The sequence below is a fragment of the Hirundo rustica genome, chromosome 21, assembly GCF_015227805.2.
Source record: "Hirundo rustica isolate bHirRus1 chromosome 21, bHirRus1.pri.v3, whole genome shotgun sequence".
Taxonomy (NCBI): domain Eukaryota; kingdom Metazoa; phylum Chordata; class Aves; order Passeriformes; family Hirundinidae; genus Hirundo; species Hirundo rustica.
The window spans coordinates 5,637,224-5,664,958 of NC_053470.1; the positions used below are offsets into that span (position 1 = coordinate 5,637,224).

Genomic DNA, 27,735 nt, shown 5'->3' on the forward strand with positions numbered 1-27,735 from the left:
GGCACTGTCCAGCTCCATCCCCAGGCTGTGGTGCTCCAGGGGGTTGTTGTGGCCAAAATGCAGGACTGGGCACCTGGACTCATTAAACTTCACCCTGTTGGACTCTGCCCATCCATCCAACCCTTCCAGGTTTAAAGGGAGCCTACAAGAAAGATGAAGAGGAGATTTTTTACATGAGTATGTAGTGACAGGACAAGGGGGAATGGCTCCAGACTGACAGAGGGCAGGTTTAGATTTTAGATTGGATTTTAGGAAGAAATTCTTTACTGTGAGGCTGGGGAGGCGCTGGAACACGTTGTCCAGAGAAGCTGTGGCTGCCCCGTTTTTGGAAATGTTCCACTTCTGGTTGCATGGGGATTTGAAGTAGTTTAGGATTGGTTTGTCTCAAAACAATATGGAAAAATTGATCAGCTTTGGAAAGAAAGGATTGTTTCAGGCTCCTGAAATCTATTTCAGGCTTTATTTTTAAACATTTTCACTTTAAAAAGCTAATCTTTAACGTTCTTGAGCTATTGCATGCAATGAGGGCCAGCAATCAGTGATTAAACCGAAATTACCTAGAAATGTCTCTTTCCATTGAAAAATAAAATTAAAAAAAAAAAAAAAAATAAAAAAGCCATTTAAAACAAACCCATATAATCTGCACACAGTTTTGGATTTAAAAAGAAAAAAATCTTACGAATCCCCATAAATACAAGCAAACAATTTTTCCACTTATTTCATGAAGTTCAAATCTGAAAGAAAATAACCAAAAAAAAAAAAAAAAAAAAAAAAAAAAAAAGTGTAAGAAGTGTTACCATAAAATTTTAATTTTCATTTGAGAAAAAAAAAAAAAATTGTACTTTTCTTCTAAATGTTTTAATTACAGTATGACAATAAACAGCAGACCTGTGCCCAAATTGTTCTGGTTTTTAGCTGTTCTATTTGATAGGCAGGAGGATGCAGTGATTGACAGCGGCTTTGCAGAGCTGCTGTCCGTTTATCCTGGGCTGTCTGTCCTGCTGTGGGCTGCCTCAGCAGAGAGCTGCCAGCCCCAGGAGAGGGCAGAGCAGGAACGTGGAAAAAATCAGTGTGAGCCCAGCACAGCCCATTCCTGAGCAGCGCTGCCGCCTTTGGTTAAGACTGTTTTGTAAAGAATAGAAACGTCCAGTTATTTTAGAGTTTTTGAGTTGATTCCGAGTGACTGGCACGCAGAGAGCACTGTATCTTAGCACTGAACCCTTGGAAAATGTGGAATTCCTAATGATTTGCTGTGTAGGGTTGTCGTGAGGAGAAACACAGGTTTGCTGTAGCTCAAAAGTAACTTTTTTTGGTGACCAACTCATGTTTTGGGGGCTTTTGTTAGGTTTCAGTACTTTTGTGAAATAGTGAATGCAATGAGCAAAAAAAATAAAATAATTTTCTGAAACTTTAAGCCTGTGGTTTAAAGGCTTGCCTTTCCTCTTGTCTAAAACTGTATCACATCAGAGATTCATGTGTTGTTCTACATATATATACACATTTATATAGTCTGGTCAGTTCTATAGGCTTGTCTGGGAATACTGGAGTTTCTCATCTGCAAGATTTGCTGTTTTCCAGGGTAAAACAAAAGCCCTTTGCTGTTTTCCAGGGAAAAACAGAACACCACGGAGCAGCGGTGTTTTAGCTGGTCATGGGCACAGATATAATGAAGAAAATTGGGGGTCCATGTCCAAGCCTTCTGCTTTGTGGAGGGGCAGAAAAGGATAAACAGAAGATTAATCAGCAGACTTGGCAGGGCAAAAAAGAGAGTGTACAGAATTCCTCGTGTGTCTGGGATCCCCTTACCTACACACAGCACGTGGGGCAAACACTCACAGACCTAGAAGGGCACTCTGGAACTCATTCAGTCAAGGTACTTTGGGTTAAATTTCCCTTTCTCTTAATTGTTTTTCAAGGAATAAAACCCTATGACCGCAGTGTATTTATTCTGTTTACACCTGGCAGCAAAGCAGTTAACCGTAGCCTTCGAATTTATGTTTTATAAAGCAGCCAAGAGTCTGAGATGAAGAACAGAGGAGGTGCACGGGGTTATTGCTACAATCTACTCCAAGCCATGGACTTTGCTCACATTCATTTGTTGAGGTCAGTGTGCTGAGCTGGGAAAAGGCCCTTTAAAAGAAATACAGCCCTCACTAATGAAACCCACATCATCTATAATGGTTCTTGGCTTGTTCATTTTGATTATCCTCTCCCTTGCTGATTATCTAGTTTAAGCTTCACAGGGTCCGAGTTTCTGTGCTTAAATCTCAGCTATTTGTGCATTACCCAGGGAAACACATCCCAGGATGTCCTGGGAGGCACTGGAGGAGGAGCTCAGGTAAGCACTGTGTGTGCTCGAGTGTTTCTGTGGTACTTCACTGAGCCACGCTGGCATTTTGTCTGTTTCCTGTGTGAATTAATTCATGAACATACGAATCCCACCTCATTCCCATATTCGGTCACACTTCAGGGCAAAGTTGTAACTCCACTGCGCATTTCCTAAGACACTTATAAAATCTGTCTGCTGGAGCTCTCTCTAACAACCCGAAGAATTTATGCATGAATTAATCAGTGTACAGTGAAAACCCATTACTTATTTGGCTGCTCTGAGTCCAGAGCGCTCAGTCATGTGCAGGATAAAGCATTACTGATAAATGCCACCTTGTTATATATCTTGGTCTAATTTGCAGGTGTTTGCAGGCCATTTGTCTGAGAGAAAACAGCAAGAGAGGTGATTTTCTTCTGGATACCAAACAAATCGGTTTTAAAAGCAACATTACCGCACTAAATTCTTGGGATAGTTTTTAATGAAACCCTCAGGTGATAAATAACATTAAAATATGACATCAGAAATTAAATGACCAGAAATAATAGCTGATAATTTTGTCTTCAGGAAGAAACTTAACTCCTAAAAAGCTTGAAAATATCTGCTTTTCAGTGTATTTAAATGCAAAATATTTTATTTTAGCAGGTTGAATTTAAAGTTGTTAAAGTGTTGAATTTATTATTCTGGGTTTTGTTCATTGATTTTCAGTTTGTTTGAGTTTGGGGTGGTTTTTTTTTTTTTTTTTTTTCCTTTTTGGTTTGCTTGTGTGGGAAGGACTACAAGTTGTAACCGTATTTTTAGAACCCTTTTGCACCTCTTCAGTCTCAACTCTTGACCCCTTCCCTGATATTTCCCCCTCATTCTTGTGTGCCTGCAGACTGAACCACATGGGCACAGAAATGCACAGATATTTAAGAGGTCATTGCTCAAAATAGATATAAATAGGTGATATGGTCCCTGCAATAGATGGACAAATCCCAGGAGCATTATTGCTAAGATTGTGCAATGAAAATAAAACCAGAATATCTGCTTAACCTCCCTGTTTATTCATTCTGGACACTATGTGCAGTAAAATGCAGATACATTTCCACAGCTATAAGCAGCAGAAATAAGAAAGCTCTCTGGTAGTCACTGCATCATACAACCAAAGCTACTATCTAAAAATAAGATAAAAGTAATAAAATTCTTAAACTGTCTAAAGGCGTCAGAGTCAGTGAACTGTGAACTGTGCAAAGAAGAACTTATGGAAAACTATCATAACTGTTAGTCTGAAATAGATTTCTATAAGACAAGGAAAGTTTCTGGCCAATTTCCTGCTGCTTATCTGCACATTTTGACTCCATCAAACACAGCTTTAGGTTTGTGCATCTTTGGATGCTTCTGTGTTTTCCAGGAATCCTCATTCCCTGTTTGAGTTTCTTGTTCAGTTTTCCTTCTCCCTGAAACCCTCATCTAGCTTTACATTTTTTTTTTTTTTTTTAATTCTAAAGGTGTAAGTTTGATCTTCATCCCTTAAAAACTTGGATATCAAAGGAACTTCTATTCAGTTTGATATATCCGAAAAAGACCAAGATGCCTTCCAGGCAAGTGGTCAAATCAGAAATCTATCAGAGCCCAGCTCTTGGTGGTGGGCAGGATATCTGAGAGAAAATCTTCCCCCATGGAATTCACTCAGATCCTTAAACCAAGCTAAACAAGCACAGAAAGAGAACAAGCTACTGCTCCAAATATGTCATTTCTGCAAGGTTCAGTTGCACAATGCTAATAACTGCATCCTTTAATTTGCTGGGCAATAAAACTTATGGTTTATTGGATAATCATAACTTTTTCTCTAGATTTCCTCAATGTCTTCTCTTAGGTTTTATTGCACTTTATTTTTAGATTTTTATTGCACCAAACTTTGCATAATTTTGGTGGATAATTCAGAAACTCATTATTAAGGCCCTAATAATCAAGATAAAAGCACTTTTTCTTGTTGTTTATCACAGCTGGTGTGCACAGGAGAAAAAATAAAAAATCCAAATATGGCTAAACTACTTTTGCCTGGTAAAAGATTGGCATTTTATTAAATACAATTTTATTACTAAATGCCTAAAAGAGGTTTTTAGTGACCATTTCAAGATAAAGCGGTTGACAAATCTGCAGCTGGTGTGATGAACTTTCTTTGGATGGGGAGCATTCTGCTTTTCTCACAGCCACTGGATTTATAGCGGTGTCAGTGTGATCAGAACTGGATCCCCATTAATATTGTCAGGGGAATTTTATCAGAGGGATGGAGTAGGAAGGGTCAGCTGAGTCCTATTGACTGTGGCCTCTTAAATGCACAGAGATTTTTTTGCTGAATGAATGTTTCACACTCTCTACTGCACATCATTAATTAATGGCTCAGCAGGTGCTAGGACTGAGAATAAGATCCCTGCGCTGGATGCTCAGAGGACAAGATTTATCTTCAGGTACCTGAGGTAGGATTCAAACCACAGCCCAAGGGAACAATTCCATCACTGCTCCACAAACAGAGGTTTTCCTGACAGCAGATTTAAAGAACTGAATGTTCCATGCAGCCCTTCCCTGCCCTATGGCCTCGTGTTTCAGTGTTTCAGTGTTTCAGTACAGAGCCTGCACATGTTCTCGAGCCATGAGTGCTTTCCCTGCACAAACCTGAACTCACATCCTTCAAAGATTCCCATTTTTCCCTGCTGTTTCTTGTGCCACACGAAACGTGTCCTGATTGTTTTTATTGTAGTAAATTCAGCAGCAGCCTCAGCCTATTTAAAATCATTTTAGCCAAACATATATTACTGCTTCTACAAGCAGAGCCTGGGATTTTCAGAAGTGCTCCCCTCTCTTTTCAGTGCCAGGGGGAACGGAAGGTAAAATATAGTGCTTTAAAAGTAAGCCTCTTCCATCTGCTTAGCTACCCTTAGACCTACTTCAGTCTGCCAGGAATAGTCGAAAATTGTTTCTATTTTTCATCTGTAGTTAAAACACTAACAGGCATAATGAGAACAGGAGCTTTTATAAAATTGCTGACTGCCAGGATGATGAATTTATTCTCTTCTGTTAAAACGAGGCTGTGTTTTAGGTTTGATGTCGTCCTATGCTGTTTGGCCATTACTCTGTTTTTAAAGTAGCTAAATGAACTTTTTCTTGATACTCAAGAGCACTATTCCTGCTGTTATATTTCAGGTGCTCACAGAATTTTCATTATAATACTTTATATTCAAGAGCTTGTGACTTCACTGCAAAAAATCCTCCAGGCAAAAAAGATGGATCACAGAGTCTCAGCTAGGGAGTAAGTCAAGAATGGCTTATTTAAGTTGATTAAAAAACCATAGGATGAATTTTGATGAATTTTTTTCAAGGTATTATTTGTACACACTAAAAAAAAAGGTCTTTCAGAATTATTCTTTGTGACTAGATCAGCTCTCAGTCTTTAAGCAAGCATGAAGGATTTGATTTGTGCACACCAGTACAATCCAGACCTAATAAATTAGTTTATGTTAAAACAGGAGTTTTCTAAACTCATGATCTTTTAATGCTGAGGGGTTTTGGGATTTGGGGTACTCTTAGGGTGTTTTTTTTTGGTTTGTTTGTTTGTTTATTTATTTATTTATTTATTTGGGGTACATTTAAATGTGTCTTTATATACTTCACCATTTTGTTTCATAACCTGTTAAGTCTATTTATATTGTACCAAAACACATCACATCAAGTCCATGACCTCAGGCAATGTGATAGAAAGATTTGATGGACAAGTAAAATGCCTTTTAATCACCAATGGAGTAATTGACAAGGAAACTGTTAACCAATGAAAGTTGCGCACAAGATCTGTAAAAACTGTATAAAATGAGTCGTGAAAATAAAGGATTGGCTTTTCCATGAAGATAATAGAGTCTTGGCTGACTTATTTCAACAGGAGGGGGATGATATTTTACTCTAGAAGAAAAGAAGATCTCCGTGGTTGCAGGTTACCCCAGTGACAAAAAGGTAAAAATGCCTTTTCCTGCTCATGTTTGCTTCATGATCTCTCTTTGACAACATCATTTTTTTCCAAGGTTTTCTTCCCTATCTCTGCATTAGTTTCTACTGTGGGGAGCTCTCTGGCTAAATACTAAACAAACATTGTTTTTAACTGGAGCTCTGAGGATGCCGTGGGCTGCAGCCGTGGCAGCGCTGAGAAGATGCTGTGTGATCTTGCTGCTCTGCAGCAGCCCACTGGCAGAGGACAGAATATCATTTGCTTCAGTTTCCCATCCCCAGGGCCTTAAAGGGTCGGTGAAGATGAATGGAGCTGTCTTGCTAAGCTGCTTGCTCCTTTTTCTTTCACTTAAGTGGTGAAACCACCACTTTCAAGGGGTGAAACCATGTTCTCTAACAGAAAACAATTATTCTTTCCTTGAACTGTGGATATTCTTCACATTTACTCTCATGTAGCACATGTTTGTTCCTACTGAGGTGCATGTGGGCAGCGTGGAGCATTGCTGGGTTAAATGCATGAACACTGATGGCATATTCACATTAATTTGTAGGGCTTTTTGAAGTGCTGTGTTTGCTCACCTGGGTGCCCTCATTATAAAACCACACAGACAGTTGCACACGCAGAGTGTTCACTGTTTATCACAGCAAATCTATTTATAGGTATTGAAGCCTGAAGTGGAGATTTTCAGGATTAATTTAGGCAATGAAAATAAGTGCGTGCATTTACATTGCAGTTCCGAAAGCTGACGATAGATTAAATTAAGAGCATCTTTGTTACGGATCAAATTCTCCTTTTCTGTGCGGAGCTGCATTGAACAATCAGGTGATAAGGCAGCTCAAAACCATTTTATTTAATGTGCTTTTTGGAGTTCCAGAGTAGATGAAAATGTCCATGTAAACACTGTAGTTAAGTACTTCATAAAATTGTTCTGCTGATACAAATCAAAGGACATGAGGCTGTCCCCTATCACTCTAGCACCAGGCCTGCTGGAGGTATTTAATTCTGTCACTATGCTTCTGCACAATTTAGGGAAATCAGGTAATAAGCAGAATATGTTAAAATAGAATTCTTTCTACCAGTCCACAGAGTGATATTTTGTTTAAAAGCCATATCTGTAAGAATCAAACAGTTCAATGGTTGCAATTCATGTAATAATTTAATTCCCCTCATATTAATTGAAGCTCACCTTATATAGAATCTTAAATTCTTGCATAGAAAAACAATGTGACAAAAGAGGAGATCCTTACCTCCTTCTTACTTCAAATTTCAAAGTACTAAAGCCTCAACAGTACTGGATGAAAATCTGGCTCTTGGATATCCTCAGGTTTTAGTTAAGACTGAGGACTTGTCGCTATGGGCACATCAACTTCACAGTAATGATTTATTTATGTAATAATTTTATGTAAACACCTGAGTATCATTTTATGCCTGCAATTAAAGTTTTAGGAATATCCTTTTACTTCATACAGAATAAACATTAATTTTAGCAAGGACATTTTTGCTTCATTAAAGAAAAAAAAAATGCAGACCTTCTAATCCCTGGTTTGCATATTTAAGTGTTAAGAAAATTTAGATTGAGAATATGTAGAAGCCTAGATGAAACTGGATAATACAGTCAAGGAGAATGGAAATTGCCCAAGATTCAATTAAATTCAGGTAGTTTTCACTGGAAAATTTCTCTTCCTATTGGCAAGGGGCAGTCAGTTAACTGCTAAATCAGTAACATTGTACAATTCTTGTTAGGAGAGAGTGATGAGCAAAGTGATATAATAAATAAAGATATCTTTTGTTGGCCAAGACAAGTTTTGCAGGGACTGGTGTAGGACTTAGGGACTCAAATCATTATCAGAGTAAATTAAATAAGAAATAATGGGGATATGCTTCATGCAGTGGCAGCAGCAAATTCAATTAAATTTAAAGTCTGAAATCAAAGTTGCAGTTTTCAGTGGCTAGATCTGATGGAAATGTAAGCTTCCTGAGTGGCAGTCTTCCTTTCCTATTGTGATATAAGAATGCCAGTTTTAATTTAATCTTTTTTTCAGTATTGTTATTTTAAATCTTGCAAGATAACTAATTGGTACAGTGCTTGGGGTTATTTTCCCTATGCTGGTAAAAGAAATACATAATTTTTATCCGTGTTGACAATGCCTGAAGGAAATGAATTTCGGAAGGTGATGACATTGCTACAGACTAAAAGGCAGATGGGAGGAAGAGGAAGGAGAGCATTTGGATTGTAACTGAGAACATAAGTGTAGAGAACAGATCTAGAAGGTTCTAATCTAAAGGGATCATTTTCATTATTGTTTTCTTACGGGCTTTATTTTTTATGCTTTGCTGTCTAAAGGATTTGGGAGTCCTCAGCTTCAAAGTCCTTACATTTGCCTCATGTTTTAAAATTTTGAAAGTTACCCATGGACATTTTTGACACGTGTTTGCTTACGCATAAAATTAGATTGTGAAATTTCTGTGAAATGGGATAAATCAGTCTGAAAGAACTGAATCATTAACATTTTTTCAATTTCCTGGGTTTGAATATTTTTATTTGAACGCTGCATTCAAGTGTTCAGTTTTGAATATTGCATTCAAACATAACATAATGAAATGCATTGTCCTCAAATATCATTTTACAAAATTAATATAGAACTACAAAGGTTTTATATTTGACAGTAAGCTTACTGCGAACTTTCAGATTTAATTTCTGCATGTCTGCTAAAAGAGTCTTAAAGGAATATCTGACAGACAACTACAAGATCAGGTACCAGCAACTATTGATTAGGTTTGGGAGCAAAGTAATTCACCTGACTTTGTGTGGGAGAAGCTTCCAATTAAGTTCCTTAAAAGAGACCAATCCTTGTTAAATTTGAAAAGTGCAGGTGCAGCAGTTTATTTACATTGCTCTTTTTATTTTTTTTCCCCCCTATACCTGTGTAGAGGGGTTTTGTTGTTGTTGTTCCTACTGGATGTTGTTCTCTTAGAATGAGCCAGTATTTCAAATATTAAACCTGCCTCCTGAAAATAGGATATGCAGAAGAGATAAGCCTCCTCAGGCCTATTTTATTGCCAGTTAAAGATAATAATTTGTGTGTATCCTCACAGTCCTCAGTCTTCAGAGTGCTCCCTCCTGGTGAGTAAAATATAAATGACTTAGAAGATATTATTTGATGTGTTTTGACACTGCCTGTTTAAGGAATCTTATGATGATTGATAAGTTAGGTAATACAAGACAACGTTTCTAAAGTAAATTTCTAGCCTTGCATTTTAAAGTTGTCTCACATTGCTGATGTTTTCTAAACTCTCTTTAGCACAGTGCACAGGAGCTATTTCTTCTCTTAGGTTTAATGTGTGTTCAAGAGGAAATATGCTAAAAGGATAGAAAAAGTAACTTCTCATGGATACATGCCTTGTGGAATGTTAAATGCATGACAAAAAATTCCAAAAAGTTGATTTTACTAGAATTTATGTGTTTTTTGTGGTTTTTTTCTCACTTTAAAGTGTCTGCTCTGTGATGAATTAGCTGTGAAAAGGGCTGAGTCCTGTGCATGGCTTATCTGCATTAAAAAGTGACCTTAATTATGAAATTGAGCAATATTTAAACTTCTCCTTAGTGTCTTGCTTTTGATTCAGACTCTCCAGTTGTGATCCAAATCCACTTTAGGCAAAAAAAGGACAAAACACCTAAAAGCACAGATTTTGAGATAGGGCAAGCCCACCACGCTTTGACAATACTCAGCCCTCATGTGTTCATTACCCTAAAGGTGTTTCTTAAGTGATGGAATTTTATTTGTCAGGTGCTGAAATGTCATTTTTGTAAGTAAGTGACCAATTCTTGCTTTTGTTGCTTCCTCTGTCGCCAGGTTGTGATTATACCTCTTTTTTCCATTCTTTGCACGCACCTTGGTCTTTGCTTCCAGCAATGTAAACACTTCCAAAACCAAGTAAAAGAAAAAGAAATATACAAAAAAAAATTTGAGCATTATTGCCATCTTTTGTGGAACTACTTAGTCTTACAACTTACAAAGTCTGTCTTGTACGTTATTTTAATTAGGAGAAAATAGAAAAGGAAGTCTCTTAGGTTTTAATTTATTTATTTGCCATGCAACTGATAAACATTTTAAATTGAGACGGGGTCTGTAGGCTTATTTTGGGGAAACAAATGAGGATCTTCGAGGGGAAGGATTTTGTATCTCAGTGCAGAGTTGGCGAATGCAATGAAGCAGACTGAATTACTGAAGAATATAATGGACAAAAATATTCTGATGGGAAACAATTCCTCAAAATCTAAGACGCAGATAGCACACCAAAACAGTTATTTTTCCTAATATTTTTTTTCAATCATATTAATTGTAATTGCTGCCCGTATAAAGAATGATCTCCATTACAAGGTGCTCCTAATGCTTCTTGATTTTTAATCTCACAGAATCATTGCTAGGTAGTCCAAGAATACATTCTCTTCTCCTTGAGAGTCTGTGTTAGAGTTTTCAAACCATTAATATTATTTAGCTGCTGGAGGCCTCTCTGGCCTCCCATTGAGGCAGGTTCTCTGTCAGGGGAGTCTTTTCTGATTTAGTCTTTTATTGGTGCTGGTGACTTGAAAGTGCCTTTGTGTCTGAAATTGGTATATTATGTGTTTAGAGAATTTTCATGATATCAAAGAAAAAGCAAGTACCGAAGAAAATAGCTCCTATTATTCTCTGCAAAGTCCTTTTCTATTGATTGGATGTTGGCATATTTTTGCAGTCTGTGATCTGGTTTTGTGGTTGTCTATTCTTCCATGATAAGTCAGCTTTTCATCTATGAAGTCACTTACCATTCTTATAATTAATCAGAAAAATCAGTGGGTTTCTTTTTTTTTTTTTTTATTTCTTTTGGTAAGACACTAGAACAAGTACTGAAGAAAGTATTTTTCTCTTCTACAGAGAAGTGGAAGAATAATTACTCACTGACTTGTAACTGGATGTGAGCTAAGGCATCTGAGGTGGAACTGGTTAGGAAAAACATCATGAAATAATTTGTAAGGAATGTATTCCTTTAGCTGTGTGATAAAGGGAGATGAGAGAGTAGAAAAACCCTTAACTACAGTGGTTTATTAGATAATCAAACATTGGGAAGGCCACAAATGTACTGGGAAGGGAAAGAAGCACAAGAGAAAAGTCACTGCAAAACTTCAGTGTTCTTAACAACCTTAGTTGCTTTTGCTTTCACTAAGATACAATTTCATCTTTACGTTGATGAAATTTCAATATCCAAGTCAAATCTTATTCCTGTCAAATGCAGATTATATAATTGACTCAGAAAAGAGCCAGAAGGCAAGTATTATGTCAATGCAAAATCTTAATGGTAGGAAATTGATAATTTGGAATTGAATGCAAATGTTTTTTGTTTCCGCTCAGTTTATTGTCTTGCAAATGATGGCTACAAATGCCCCCGGGCTAAAATTGTAAATTAATTGTTCTCAGGAACATTTAATGTTCTAATTCCTCTAACTTTGTAAGTAAAAGTATGCTTATGACTCGTGGGGAACTAAAAGCTTCATTTCCATTTTAAAATGAAATTAACTGAATCTATTTGAATTGTAAACTACTTACTGAGCTTATTTTGAAATGGCCACATTTTAGCATATTAAAATATTAATAACTCATATGAACCAAAAATAATGAAATCAACGTTTGACAAACGTTGAAGGCTTGCCAAGGGCTCATCTTGTAAGAATGATTCTGACAGTATTTCAAAATACTGCTTATCCAAATCATGAAGCCATTGGTGGCAAACTCCTTTTCCCTCAATTTTTGATTTCACATGTTGAGATTTATTGTGAATATATTAAATTGTAAGATGTTTGCCCATATAAGGAGAACAGACCAGCTGCTCAGACAGTGTTCTTTGTAGCTGGCTGAAGGTGTGTGGAACCATGGGGATTTATGGCAGCTTTGGATGTGACAGTATTTTATCTAAATGCATTAGAACGAGGTCCCCTGACCTTCCATTACAATCAGCCTGAAGGAAAAATGGATTTGATTGGTTTATATCCTTGCAGAAAATTATCTACTCAAAACACAAATAGTAGGTAAGGATTTTTGTGGCAATAAGACCATCAATTAGGTTGCAGCATGAGCTTTAGGTCTAGTTGAATTTTCCTGCCTCTTAGAAGGACATTAAAATCTCTGGAGCTTAAGTTATTTTTCCTTTCTGCCTTTTTTTTTTTCTCCAGCTGAGCTCCCTCTTCCTGGGGTGTGTGGCAGTGGCACAGATGCACAGGTTTCTAAAGGGAAGGGGGATGTGATATCTTGTTGATGAATGCAGCTATCTCAAAGATGAGGTCTGTAGGGAAAGCTTGAATAAAGTTTTGGTGGTTTTTTTTTGTTTGTTTGTTTGTTTGTTTGTTTGTTTTTTTCCCTCCCCTTGTAACACATTTTATTGGGGAGCAGTAAATTCTTGTGGCAATTAATTCCTCTAGGATGCTACTTTATGGAATTTGCTCTAAAACCGTGTTAGCACAGTTTTTCCTTTTTCTTAGAAGGAATGAGTGCAGAGAATGTCTTTAGAAATTATGAATTACCTCAGTGTCTTGAAGAGTCTCAGACTAGTTTGATGGAAGAGCATTACCTGATTTCTGTCTTCTGGTCTCCAAAGCCTGAGAAGTTTCTCAGATCATGCTTTCTGAACGGAAGTCAATAGAAGTGAATGTGGTGCTTTGATTTCTTTCCTTTCAATGGAAATTTCTGAAGGAGTTCTGGAATGCATTTAGTGTTTTGATTCCTGAAGGAGACGTGGAATTTAATAATCTATGAATCTGCAAATAACTTTGTAATAATTATGAAGAAAAGCAATTCCAATCTCTTCACAGCACAGTCTTAACAGAGGAAATGCTGCCTCAAATGTCAGCTGCAAAAAACTGACTGGGGACTATTGTTCTAGAAATAATTTTAAACAAATTACTCTTTTCAAAAGCCAAGGCTTTTTATAGTGATTCTTATGCTCAGTCCCACATTGTGTTCACAGTAAAATTTCATGTGGGGAAGAACTTGTCAAGCTTTGCTCATTCAAAGCAGTGACTCCAGCTTCTGCAGGTGGTTGCAGTGCTCGTGACTCTTTTGGGAGAGCTAATGCAGCCTCCTTCGGCCAGGGTATGCTGAAATCTGAGTTGGGTATATTATATTTATGATAAATATTATTCTTTAGGAATGCTACCAGTGTGCAGTCTCAAACACTGTCTCTGTGTTGATAAAAAGTCATTTTGTGAAGCCTCTGTGTTGAAAAGAAGTACAGAAGTTTAAGTGGAAAATTGCTGGTTTCCTAGCAAATAGTTCTAGCTCTTATTAGTTATTTATGGGAGGGAGGGCTCCTCTGTGCCCCTTTCCTCCCTCAGAAACTGGAAAATAACTTTACTGGGGATTTTTCTGTGATGATTTGTAAAAAGACAATGTTAAGTGCTGTCACAGAGCCTGCCTTCAGGCAGACTGTAAATATTCTTACTTTCTGCAGATTTTTGTGAATCCTAATCACAGTGATCTGAGCCATAGAGCTACTACAGCTCCTCCAGTTTTCTTTAAATGGAATTCCCTCTAATTTTTGTAATACATATTGGATAAAATGTAATTAAATACAGACATTACATTTTGAGGATGTTCTAAACCTCTTTCTGCTGCTCCTCTCTCTGATGCCTTAAATTTCACATAGGACCTATAGACCTCAGTAGCCATCACTTGGCCTTTCCAAATGCAAATTGGGATTGTTCTGGTGCTTTTAATCATTTGCTCATTTCTTCTCATCTCCTACCAGAATTTGAATCTCTGTTACCAAAGTCAAAGGTCATATAGAAAATAACTAAGCATACAAAGCTGCAAGTACTTCTGAGAGCCACTTGTTCTGTTCTGTTCACTCAGATCATTCAATATCAGGCAGGATCAGAAGAGATGGAAAAATTTTTTTGGAGCTCATGAGCATAAAAACATCATTGGAGCTGAGTTTGACTTTCAACTTTAGTAGATATATTCTATATCTACTGATATTTTATGCCACATGGAATAGAAACAAAATAGTGGAAGGTAATGCATTTAATTTACCTTCATAAGTCCTTCCTTTCAGGCCTTTCACTGAATATATATATTTTTGAAAGGAATGAATTGTTCAGACTTGCACATTTCATGGATGCTTTTCTTAAGCACCTCGCTGTTAGTTCTGCCTTGCATTTCATGGAGCTCCAGGAAGAGAATTTGGTCTACAAGGAAATATGTAATTGTCCATATCAGCTCAGCAGCACAATTGCATTGAATGGCTTTAGGAGCCTTTCCTTAGATGAGGGATGAAGTGTCAGATGCTGGACAATAGCTCTCCCAGAGGTTTCAAATGGCATGCAATCAAATCTTTAATAACGCTTGAAAACGAGCACACAAAGACACACAAACCTGGAGGAGAGTTGCTAAAAAAAAATGGTGCCAGTCACAGAATTATCTTTGTTGTTCAGACATTCAAGACAGCTGCGGTGTGTACATTTTAACCATTTTTCTTCATTCAGCAAGCTGCAGACACTACAGGTGTATTCTAAGGCAGTGAGTTGTTCTGTATACTTGGAGGGGACGCAAATTTTTAAGGTCATAGGTAGAAGATGGATTCAAGCAGGGAGCAGAGGCAGTGGGCCAGGAACAGGTAGCATGGGGGAGATCCCTACTAGAATCTAATACACCAAATAAGTTCTGTGGTTTTCTGCTGCTTAACACAACGGTGGAAAAGTTGATGGGACTCGAAAGCAAACTAGTAATACATAAAATCTGCCTAGTCCTACTTTGGGGTAATAATCTGGGAAGATGATTTCAGTGCACAAGTTTGCATGAATAATGCTGTTCTCTTAAGGGTCAAATTGTCTTTATTCAGTGTGGGATTACATCAAAAAATGAAAGGATAGAACTTCTGCTGCAGTTGGTCCTCTGGCACCACATTTTGATGTATTGTTCATCACAATACCACTCCTGATAAATGGTTTCCTAGAAACCAAATAGGCTTTTTCTGTAGAGTGTCATGACTAATTTGTCTCTGACTAATTTGGCAGAACACATTATAAAATATTGATGTGGGTAGCCTAGCTCCTTCCTCATAAATAGAGCAAGGCTTTACGGTGAATTATTTTGAATTAAAAAATGTTATTTTACCTACGAATTCTGAAGGTCAAAATATGTGTCAGGGAAGGTTGTACTGATGGAAAGATTAGAAAGCAAGGAAGTGAAAAAGGAGACCTATCCATTAAAGAATGAGACAGAAGAAGAGGGCCAATAGAGCTACCTTTCTGAGGAACAGCTAAAGAGACCTCTCAGTGTTTTTGTCTTGGACTGAGACAATTATTTCCAGGAGAATGAAGAAGTTTCTGGGTCCTTTTACCTTATTAGAACAAGGGTTGAGTCTTAAACACCTGCTGGGGCGTGGTGTATCTCTAGTTACAAGGTCTTTATAAAAATTTATTAGCCAATAGGCTGCTGCCACAAAGTTAGTTAGCGTCTTTTACACCAATCATTAATTGTCTTATATGTTTTTGCCATGGTGAGGATCTTCTTAACCAATCATATAATGCCACACAAACCCTCATTACTACACCTTAAATCTTCTCACTAACTCTATAACAAGCACTATTGCTAAACTTTAAAACTTCTAAAACTTCCACTGTCTATCTTAACCTGTTTCTGCTTAAACCACAAATCCACATTCTTGCTTCAGGTCTCCAAATCTGTAAATCTCTTCCAATCTGTCTTAGATCAAACCCTGTATTCATTTCTAGGTCTGAGCCTGTAGGCACAAGGTTTTGGGAGTTTTCTGTGCCTTGATTTCCCAGTTTATCACTTGTTTTTCAGTGTAAACAAAGACAGGAAGGGAAGTAGAAGAGCTGTCTCTAGTTTGGTTTTTTTTTTTTTTTTTTTAGTCAGAAGCTCCACCAGCAGAGGTAATGAAGTGTCTCAGCATGGTCCCAGATTCCTCCTTACTCTGAGCTACATTTTTCCTTTATCCATAGCCTGGTGTCTTGCTTTTCCACCACTCTCACTCAGCTCTGTTGTGTGCTCTCCGCACCCACAAGGTGTACTTGTTCACCTTTGCTCAGATGTGGCCTCAGGTGAACACCAGGAATCTCTGCTCACACTGCAGCTACCAAAGCAGCCAGGTAACGCACACAGGTTTCCCGTTTTCCTGTGAGCACTCTTGAATAATTGGAGAATTATTTCCTCTCCTAGTCACCAGGTGCTCTTACAGACATTGGTGGATAACACGGAGAGTGCTTTCAGAAACAATTCACCAAAGCATTGCTGCTCCAGATATCCTTCAGGTTTGGGGTGATATCTCAAAATGCAAAACCTGTGGGTGGAAATCAGAACGATTATATTCTGTACTGCGCATCTCCAAATGCCGTACAATTCCTCTATTTTTCTTTTCTTTTTTTTTTTTTTTCTGTTCCTTTAGTCTCTCAAGGCTCCTATAAGTACAGGTTGCACTGTAATATTGGTATTTGCTCACTAAATATTGGTATTTGCCCACCAAATGTGATGTCTGTTCTGAGTGCCATGCACCTAAATCTTCCAGTCACCATTCCAGCCCTGTTAAAGTGAATAAAAATCAGGCAACAGAGTTTGTGTCTTGTTGTGCAGCTGCAAGTGACTGAACAGGAGTCAAAGTGCAACCAGTTTGGGACCAATCTCTGAACTCCAAGTAATTCCATTTTATGACAAATAATCCACGTGGTTAATTTTCAATTAGGTAGTTTATTTGCTTTTTATGTAATGCAATCAGAGCCATGCAGTGTATTTTTTCAAATCTGAATAAATTATTTCAAATGAGACACTAAAATCCATGATTAATTACATTATAATGCTCAAATCAGATTCTGCTTTGTGGCTGGTCAAAAATACAATTTCATTACAAGATTATAAACCTTTTAAAATTAAGTAGCAACAGGCATCCATAGATGCACAGGCTAACACTAATGCAGTTAAAGATGTATGATTACTAAACAATATCTTCAGAGGATTATACCTTGACCACAAAACTCTATCTTGTTTTATGTTCCATAGAACTGAATCTTAGCCATGAGATGAACTTAGTTGGTCTTGTTCTTTTTTTTTTTTTTTTTTTTTTTTTTTTTTTTTTTTTTTTTTTTTGGTTTGTTTTTTCTGTAAAATAGGAAATACGTTTTTCCGGAATTTTTCCATTCGTTTGAAGAGTTGAATCTGCAGATATTTGGCTCATGTTTTCTTGTTGGACTATCTTAACTTTTTCTTTCTCCTGTCAGTTGTAGCGATTTGAATGAGGAGATCTGAAATGAGCAGCTAGGACATAATGAAATCCTGTGCTGGCTTCTTAACTTTGCATCTGTCCATTATTGTTTCAGATGAAGATTTTAGTATGGTTTTCTTTTAGGAATATTGAAAAAAGCTTCCTGTTGTCAATAGGAAAATCAATGACATTCATGTAGAGACATCTCCTAATTTTCCTTCTGTCTTTCCATTCATATTTTAATATTAAAGTGATCAAATAATACTAGCCCAGATCTTCGTAATTCCTTTTTTTTTTTTTTCCTTCCCCCTCCATTAAATCATATGATACCTGAACTGAATAAAAAGCTTGTATTCTTCTACATTGTAAATGTTGAAATAACATTTACAATGAATCTCTCAAGATGACCCAATAGAATCTGGATTTGTTGTTTACAGTTGGTACAATTTTAGCTCATTTTTAAATCATTGAATATGTGAGTGTGGTGGCTATTACCATACTCCTTTATAAATTTTTAAGTTGCTTATATCAAGAAATGTGATCATGCAGGAGGCGACCAAAGAACAATTGAAAATAGGCACAATGTCAGAAATAAAGGGTAGGAGTATTAAAAAAATAAAAATTAAAAATAAATCTTTCCTAGATGGAGTGGAGTTGAGGGACTGGGCTGGAAACCCAGAAGTGGGATTCGTTGAATGAAGCCATAACTTGCCCAAAAGACTCCTAGATTGAATTAAAAAGCTTTTCTTTTGTCTCAATAATTTTTTTAAGTATTCAAGTGGTCTGCCATGGTCTGCAACATTCCGTAATCTCTGGCTTTGCTCACCCAGTGTGTCACAGGTGGTGAAAAAGGTGCTGCTGGGTTATGGGGTGGTGATGCTGGGGTGCCCCAGCGAGATCCAGGGTCAGCAGGGCAGGGGTTTGTCACTTTGTCACCATCCTGTGCTCTTATCCTGAACACCCCGAGTCACCCAGGGAAGCCAAATGATCTTGCTGCTTTTCCTGCCAGTCTGGAGCTATCTGGACATTGTTTAGAGAATTTCCTGTTACTGATGTTACTATTCCTACTGCCTGGGACTGACAGAGGAAAAGCTGCAAGACTCTCTCATTCAGGTAAAATCATGCCTGGTCTTGAATGATATAGGAAAGCACTTCAAGGGTCATTGGTTATTTTTTTTCTCCCTTTCCCCTGATAAAAGTGTCTGAGCAGGGATCTCTGCACCGGCATTCTTCCTTTTGTGTGACTTGGACTGCAGAAAGAATTTTATCAAACACTAACACTTCATTTTGTCTATGAGTGACCAGATCCTGACAAAAAAAATTGCTGGCTTGGCAGAGGGGATTAAACCAAAACAAAATGAACGTTTAGGCAGTGTCTCAGGGCTGTAGTAACCTTCAGCTCCCTCAAATGAAGCAAAAGGTCATCTGGTGCATCTGTGTTCCTCCTTGCTGCCAGTGCAATAGGTTACTTACATTACCCTGACTGCTTTGGAACCTGTTTGTTTCACCTCAGCCACCAGGAATTCTTAGCTCTTTTATGGATCCTAAATTTTCCCTAGCAATAAGTACCGGGAGGTTACTCTGTTTTTAAAATTTAGTTTAGCTTAAAATTTTTCACCAGTTTGCTAAATTTTATTTACTTCTTGTGAAGTTTTATTTACTTACTGTGGGATGAAGCCAGCAAAATAAAGAATTTTTGGAGCTACCTAAAGAACTACTTTCTTAGAAGTGTAGTTCTGACCAAAGTAGGATGTTTCTTCTTGGTGTAATCATTGAATATTTCTCTCTACCCAGCTGGAAAAAAAGATCTTGAAAATGGAAAGATGTGACATATTGTAGGAGCAAGAGGGAAAAACAAATACACAGCCTTAATTGATGTCATTCTAAAGAGCCCAGCTAGAAAAGTCTGTCTATGTCCTGGATGGCTTTAAATTCAATATAACATGATTTACAGGAATTGTCTTGCCTCCAGTTTACCGAACATGTCACCCTTCCTAATGCATCCTTGATTCTTTTCAGATCCCTCCTCCTGATAGAGAAATCGTATCCTGAACCTGTTTGGTCTTGTTTTTTTCTGAATTTCTCAACATTGACAGAGCTGGTGTAACCATGTTATCTGGGGTTATGCTATTGTGGGGTTTTAAAATCATGTAATGGATAAATAAGGAGCCCACAGAAGTAAAGTTCCTGTTTCTCTGACTATAGTTAATATTTTTATGCACAGACTAAAATCCAGACTTATAAACCTTAAAAAAGCAAGATGGTTGCTGTTCAAAAACCAAACCAACAGTCAAGTTAAAAAAAAGAAATAGGCTGGTGGTTGGGGCAAAGTGTCTGAATTCAGAGGCATCTCCTGATGCCTGAATCTATTTCTTCTTGATGGTATTTCAGATTTTTTAAAACAATGAGATCATTTAAAGGCAGTTTTCACTACGCATGAGGAGGAGAATGCGACCATATGACCCAATGGCAGAGAGTCTTCTCTCAAGGTTTATGGGGTTTAGATCTTTGAGGTTTTTTCTATGGTAAAGATTTGGGGTGATTTTTTTTTTAAATCAATTTTTGAATTTAAGGACTCTGGGCTGCTTTTATAAGATACACAGCTATTAAGTGAGCATAACAAACCTTTGAAACATAAAGAAAGAAAGGAATAGTAGCAGAAAAATAAAAGACCTCGCAGAAAAACAGTGATGGTGAGCACATGTAATTTATTGGTCTGGGCAGAGCATCTCATCATTATCGTTTTGAACCTAATTTTCTGTTGGAAGCTGGCTGGGGTAGTTTTCAGTGGCCTGGTATCCCATCAGAGAGCAAGTTTCAGCCATCATTTGCACACTGGGACAGGGATCACCGAGTCTCATTCGGCACATCATCCTTTTTCCTTTCTGTTGCATACCTGCTGAGTGCGCTGAACAAACCTAAAAGCAATTTAATAGCTACTTGTGATGTCGAGCAGGCTGCAGGGAAAAGAGGTTTCTATTTTCCAGGCTAACCGCCCTGCCATGGTGCCACTTTGCAGCGCACGTACAATGCGTCCCGTCACATTCCCGAGCTCCTGGTGGCAGATCTGGCTGCGCTCCTCCCACAGTCGAGTCAGCCCTCCTTGTCTGGATCCACACTGAATTAGCTATGATAGGTCAGTCGAGCCATTTCACAAAAAGTCATTTTCCTCCAGCTGCGATAACAAATTCGTAGGCCTGTGATAACCATCTACAGCACTTGAGATAACAATGCCCCCCACCCGAACAAATTATCCAGCCTTCAAACCTTCACCTGGAACAAAAGACTCAGGCTGTGGCTTTTTTAGTCCTGCTGTGCGGAGGTGTAAGGGGATTCTGCACAGCCCAACTCCTCTGGAAGCATCACTCTGAGAGCTGGCTTACAGTAAAGAGCATTCCATTAAAAAAGGGAAGTGTACACACCTTTGTCTCTTTGTGAAGAATAACGCGCTACAAAATGCACGATCTGGAACAACTGATGTTCTGGTGCCCCGCTGAAAAGCCAGAAGGCTGAACTGGGTGCTTCTTGCTGCTCAGTCCCCTGTGCCAGTACCTATTCATTCCATGACTGCATTCAGCCCAGAAATTGAAACTGGTTTTGTAACAGACCAGTGATGGACTTGAAAATCGGAGTTCCGTTGTATTTTTCTAGGTCATACAAGGAGTGTGGCTACTGAACCTGTGACTCACCTGCATTCATTGGAAGGTCACAGCAAAGCTGAGTCTCCTGAACTGACAAGGTGGTAACCCGCTTTGTGAGACAAATTATTTTCCATTCCTTGAGTATGCATTCAACTACCATTAATCATGATAAAATCTTTATGTATTAATGGAGCTGTGCTGCATAATTTGGGAAGATTTTCAATATATCCTAATGCCATTCAACATCCACCATGAAGTATCTAAGCTAATGTTAGTGACTCCTGTATACAGAAGATGCAGTAATATTTCTGGTCTGATTACAAAACAAGCTCTCTTTTTTACAAAGATAAAACAAAAATGCTGCTTATTATTTTAGAATAAAACGGTAGGCAGTAGCATGGATAATATACCACTGAAAGATTGGAGTAACTCAGTATACCCAAATGAACTTCACATGGATAGTAATTTTCTATTTCCTTCTATCTAGGAATTTTTTTCTTTGTCACTACCCTGGACTGTTTTTTTATTATTATTTTTTGACAACTTTGAAACATTTTATAGATAACTGCAAAGGCTGCAGATTAAATGTTCTAAATTAAAAGACAATTTAACCAGCCTTCAGAGAGAGGCAAAATCTATCATCTTAGGTTTGTTGCTATTAAAAGGCCAGAATTTATCCACATATCTTGCAGCAGATTATCAGGAGTATTTCTGTTCTTTTGGATGTTAATTTCTTTTGGCTGCACAGTCAAATACTGTGTTATCGTAGGATGCCACAGTGTGGTAGCTGCTGGTAAATGCTGCGGGTTTAATAATCACCTTTTCAAATGTGTTTTAATCTGTTTGTTTGTTATCTTAAATTTTTAAAATATAACTATTCTTTTCCCAAAATAGACTTTTTTTTTTTTTTTTTTTAAATGAGAATGAGTTCTAGGCCTTTTCATTTTGTTTGTTTGTTTTCTCCCGATATTTCTGGGCTGCCCTTCCATGATCCTCATAATGTGTTATTTCCAGACACACAAGCTGAGTATAAAATTGCTATTAAGTGTGAGTGCAGAGTTCAGCTATATCCTAAAGCAGACTCTCTTCCACACCAGGAATCACCCTGCAACACATTTTGGATTGCAATTCCTTGATATATTTTTATTTTTCCCCAATCTGAATGATGTTTAGGCGATCACTAAGGAGCCTGTCAGGGTCACAGGGGATCTGACAGGGCTGAAGGGGCAGTGCCAGGTGCATCAGACACTGTGCACCTGCTTTATGGGGAACAGCATGCAGATATAAATGCCATGTCCCCATCTTCATTATTGCACCTGTGGGAATCTAGAATTCCAGCAATCACGGTGCTGGTAACTAGCAAGAACCTTGAAAGAGTCTGGGGTCTCCTTGTCTTTGTTTCCCCCACAAAGATTTGCTGCTGTGCTGTGGTTATGTTGATGCTGATACTTTTTTTTTTTTTTCTGTTTCAGAGAGATTTAAAATTTTAGGGCAAAAAAAAAATGAAGTAAGAAGGGTTTATAAATCCTTCTGGTTGATGGAGGTTTAGGATATAGAGTTATTTTATTTATTAGCCTGTCAATCTGTTTTCTGTGTTTAGAATTCCTTACTTTCTGGTTATGGTCCGTTACCCTGACTGATCGCTTTCATCCCAGGACAGGGGTAGTAGAGAGAAATGAAGCAGTGCTTTGTCAAGAGAATCATTCCTGCTGCTTCAGGAGATGGAAAGCATGTGATAGGCTGTGACTCAGGTGCTGCAGATGAGAATGGCACTATCCCCACCAAAACTGATGATGATAAGTCAGATTTATCCTTCCTTTTACTGCTCCTCTGAAGCTAGTCGTAATGCACTTGGAAAGAACCTCTTTCACTCCCTGAGGCTCTGGTGGGATAATAGAAACCAAATTCTGTTCTACTTGGTCTGAGTTTGGGGCAAAGATGAGTCCTGACTACTGCAGAGCCTCTGTACCTGGGACAGCACCTCAAAGTGTGAACCTAGAGCTTTTATTTGGCTGCTCTCTGCAAGCAGAACTATTTCCCTTCCAATGCAACAACTGGAGAGAGAGACTCCGAATTAAATCTTGACATGAAACTCTACTTAACTGCTTTGCTTGTTTGACTAAGATCTCCCAGGGTGTCTCACCTGTCCCATTGCCCCCAAGAGTTGAAGTCCAGGCCAAAATGTTTTCTACCTTGTGGGGTTTTTGGGAGTTTGGCTTTTTTGAGGTGGGTTTTTGTTGTAGGCTTTTTCCCTCTCCCTTTCTCACTGCTGCTTCCCACACAGCTTGTCAGTGTTTTGCAGGGAGCGAGACAAAAGAGAGGAAGAATAAACTGAATGTCTTCTCAGCACAATAAAAGTAAGAGAGTGACAGCCACAGACTGAGAATTAGGACTAAAAATACTCCTCTCTGTTCTGAAGGTGCATCTTGGAGATAAGTGTAATTTTGCTAATAAAACCCCCCTGATGTCTCATTTCAATAGACTCAATGCAGCACGTTCTGGCAGGAGTTCCCACTCCCATGTAGCTTTTGGTTTTGCTTAGGAAAACATCAACCATAGTTGAACATTTGTGAGCAAAATAGTTCTGCCAGTTCAGGTTTTTTTGGGTTTTTTTTTGGTTTGGTTTTTTTTGGGTTCATTTTTGTATATTGTTTTATTTATGATGAATGGGCAAACGATAAAGATAGCAGTTGGGAAGAGGATGAATTTCCAAAAGGGCTGAAATATATTTATTTTTAAAGATATCTTTAAAAAATAATTTCTTTTATTATTTAGGAACATAAATGTGAGAGAACTCCTAGGAACATTATTTCTGTAAGACACTTTCCATCAAGAAAAAGAACAAAATACTGTGACAATCTTCCAAACTAATTATATTTTGATTTTTCCCTTGGACCCTTAAAGACCCATGCCTCTTTATTTTGTTGTCTAAAATTTCAGCAGTAACTTTTACCAGTGTGATTGTGATAAAATATAACAGGATTCGCTTACTGACTTCATGCAGATACCTGGGTTTTTTAGCCTTAATAAGCTCTCAGGAGACTGCTTTTTCAAGGTAAAGCATTCTCATGTATGACTTTTCAATTAATTTTTTTTTTTTTTTTATTACACCAAGTTTACAGGACTTTGTCTCACATAGTCTTCTAAATGGTTTCAGGTTTATTGTAGCAACAGAATTCTCCCAGCGATAAATGAGGCAAGCGTTTTCCTGCCATTTATTCTAATTGTCTTATGCTCAAAAGGCACAAGGGAAGGCATTTTATAACTTGCCTTTGATTACAGGTTTTGGATATTTTCACCTGGGTAACTTAGCTGTTGAAAAATGTCATACAATTATTAAATGACTCGTAGAATTTTTTAGAAGGTCTTGATGCTAGATGGATTTGGAGTGACTGATATTGGGTAATTTGCTTTAAAAATATTCCTAAAAAAATAGGCTGTGCACTTGATAAGTCTTCTGCTGTTTTGTTTGAGTGGAACAACACTGTCCAGTATTTTTTTGGAGAATGGAATGTTTAAAACCCAAGCAAATCCCAAACTTGTTGAGGGATTTTTTTTTTTTTTAATGGGAGAGTGGCAAGCCCATAATTATGGAAAGCTTAAAGGGATCAGAGTAAAATAAAGTGCCTCTTTATTTCTCTAAAGTTTAAAATAGCAATAGAGACTTAAATATGTTTTTCTAAGGCCTTTGGGAAATAAAAACATTAGGAAGCACAGAAGTCTCTAAGAAACTTTTCTTGAAATAAAACTATGAGGAAGGAAGCATTTACTCCAAGTTCATAAGGAGTTCATTCTAATAAATACTTTTCTTCCTTGGCTGGAATTTCAGGAACATCAGCAATTTTAAAGAAATTTCACTTTCTAAGTGCTGTACAAGAGAGGCTCACCCACTCTTTACAGAGCATGAAGATATTAGGGGTAATACCAGGTGTGACAGAGAAGTTCCATTGCAACCAGTTAGACTGTTCCCTTTTTTTCAAATATCCAAAGATTTGCCAGATTACAGCCCAAATTTAGCCAATAAACACTCTGGCCAAAGACACTTTTATCTCACTCTAGGATGCTACAGCTCATGGCACGATATGATCTTGGTTTGGGCTCTGTCTGTGTCTGTCACATCAATAATGAAGTTCTCTCCTGGATCTATTCAGATTGCTCCTAAACCTTCAGCATAGGCATTTTTTATTATTTTAGTTTTTTAGCCTAAATGAAATAGGGTCTCCAACTGACATTTTTTGCCCATTATTCTACTTTAAAAAAGAGGATAGGGAGTTAGAAAGGACATAAATTTTGTTGTTAATGCTTCAGGTTCTCTCTAATGGTGTCTAATAAAACCTCATCAATGTAAGTATTGTTCAGTCTTCCCAAACTAAAATTTACAGTGAAAGGCAGAGGGAGGAACATGCATGTTTCTGTCTCTTTCTTCTTAAATAAAACCTTCTTAACTCTAAGGAGAAGATGCAAAATGAAGTGACTGTGTTATTTCATTAACCTCTGGTTGTAGCTGATCTTGTCTTAATGGCAATACGTAAATTTTCCCTCAATTTGGACGTCATTCCACTGGCATATGGAATACTGTTCATGGGATCCTTACTGGGTCAGTAGATGTTTCTTCTGTCAGTGGTATTTGCAAAAGCAGAATCTTACTGCCAATAAAAAGTGTGCTGTAGCATCTTTAATATGCAAACATATGTTCATCCTGAAACTGCCCTTGTTGCTAATAGCTGCAAGCTGACATCTGCTTCTGTTAGTGAGCCTTGCCTAGGTCTCCAGTAGCTATTTGAAGAGAAAAGCCTGAGCAGAGCTGCAGAGTTCAAACTATGAGGGGATTTCAGCTATACGTTCCAGAAATCTTTAAGAAAATATTTATCCGAAATATGAAATCTTTCTGGAAGTAACTGGAGTTGCTTGAACCCGTCTGGCAAGGTGCTAGACTGGGGAGCACTTTCCAAACTCATTGTGGAAGTGGTTCAGTTGAGCATGAGTAGTGAGCTTAATGGCTGGATTGCCCAATAATTTGCTTTCCTAGCATGTCAGCGTGGTGTACAGCTGTATCTCATTTGCTCCACTCAAATAAATATTAGTTAACTCCTAAGGGCAGCCAGAGCGAAGCCATCAATTCTCAGATATCCTCGCTGGCAGCACAACTCCAGGGCCATTGGCTCCAAAGCCTTTCCCACACTGCTCCCAGTCACACAGCGCCTCAAAAGCCTGAATTAAAGTACAGTACAGCATAATAGACCAGACAAAAGCTTTCTGTTCTCCCTTCAAGGAACACCATTTTACTCTTCAACCTGCACAGTCGAGGAAGAGGCAGGGTACAGAAAGGAGAAGTGACAAAGCAAGGATGGCATAAAGGGTGTCTGTCTGGGAGCAGACAGCAGCACTTCTCGTTTCCTTTAACATCTGCCGCCGCAGAGGTTCAGCCTAGAAATGCTGCCCTGGGGATCTCTTTCGGGCTGGCGCTGAAAATCACTTTAATAATAAAGGGATGTGTATTTCTGTTATATCTGAGCTGTGTTCGCCCAGAGCCAAGGCCTTTTCTGCTCCTCACCCCACGCTGGGGAGGAGGCTGGAGGTGCACAAGGAGGTGGGGAGGCGACACAGCCAGGACAGCTGACCCCAGGGGATGTCCCAGATCTAATGGCGTCATTTTTAACAAGAAAAAAGCCTGGGCAGTAAGGACTGAAGGGGGATATTTGGAGTGATGGTGCTTGGCATTTCCCAAGTGACCGTTGGCAGGATGGAGCCCAGCTGTCCCGGGGATGGCTGAGCACCTGTCCCCTCAGAGGAAACGGGGAAGGGATTCCTGGTTTTGCTTTGCTTGCGTGCAAGGTTCTTGCTTTAGCTGTTAAACTGACTTCATCTCAACCAGTGACTTTTGTTGCTTTCCCTTCTGGTTCTGTTCCCCATCCCAGGGAATGGGGGAGCAGCTGCATGGGGCTGAGCTGCCAACAGGGGTTAACCCATGGAATTTCCCTGGGACAGGGAAGATTTCCCCTACTCATATTTCAGAGGCTTCTTTTCAGTATCAGCATTTCAACTACTGTCTGATAATGCTGCTGTGACATCAGAGAAAAAAAGGTTCTGTCAACAGTTCAATCTAAAATCTTATTTTTTTTTTTACATTTCTAAAGGAGTGCTGATAGTAATTCACCTCTTTTCTATATTAGACTATTTAAACGGTGTCTCTTGTGGGTTCCATCTGCAAGCTGATGAATCTGAAATTTGCAGCTGCAGTGCTGGGGAGAGGCTGGCTGTTCTTTACACTGAGCTGCATCTTTTCTGTCTGCAGACCCAAAATTCCTGCAGTTTCTTGAATATTTGCTCTTAAATGGCATCTACTGACATTGAGACTATCTACAGGCATTCAAGCTGCACCTCCTGAAGAGGAGCACAGCTGAGGGGCAGGGTTTGCCATCCTGTGCTAGGACACAGCCTTTTGGAAGAAATGGATTGTTTGGGGAAGAAGAGACAAGATGATAAATGGACCAAGCATTAATTAGCAGTTAATGACTCCAGAGGGAGGACAGACAGCT

The 27,735-nt window shown here is 38.3% G+C and overlaps 1 long non-coding RNA gene across 1 annotated transcript in view; it reads left to right on the top strand.

Moving 5' to 3' along the window:
- The first annotated feature begins 9,210 nt into the window (after positions 1-9,210).
- The window catches only part of LOC120762116 (uncharacterized), a 55,025-nt gene continuing 36,500 nt past the window's right edge, over positions 9,211-27,735 (top strand). The window contains exon 1 of the long non-coding RNA XR_005703821.2: positions 9,211-9,429. This is a non-coding gene — a long non-coding RNA (uncharacterized LOC120762116). The remainder of the gene's footprint in view (positions 9,430-27,735) is intronic.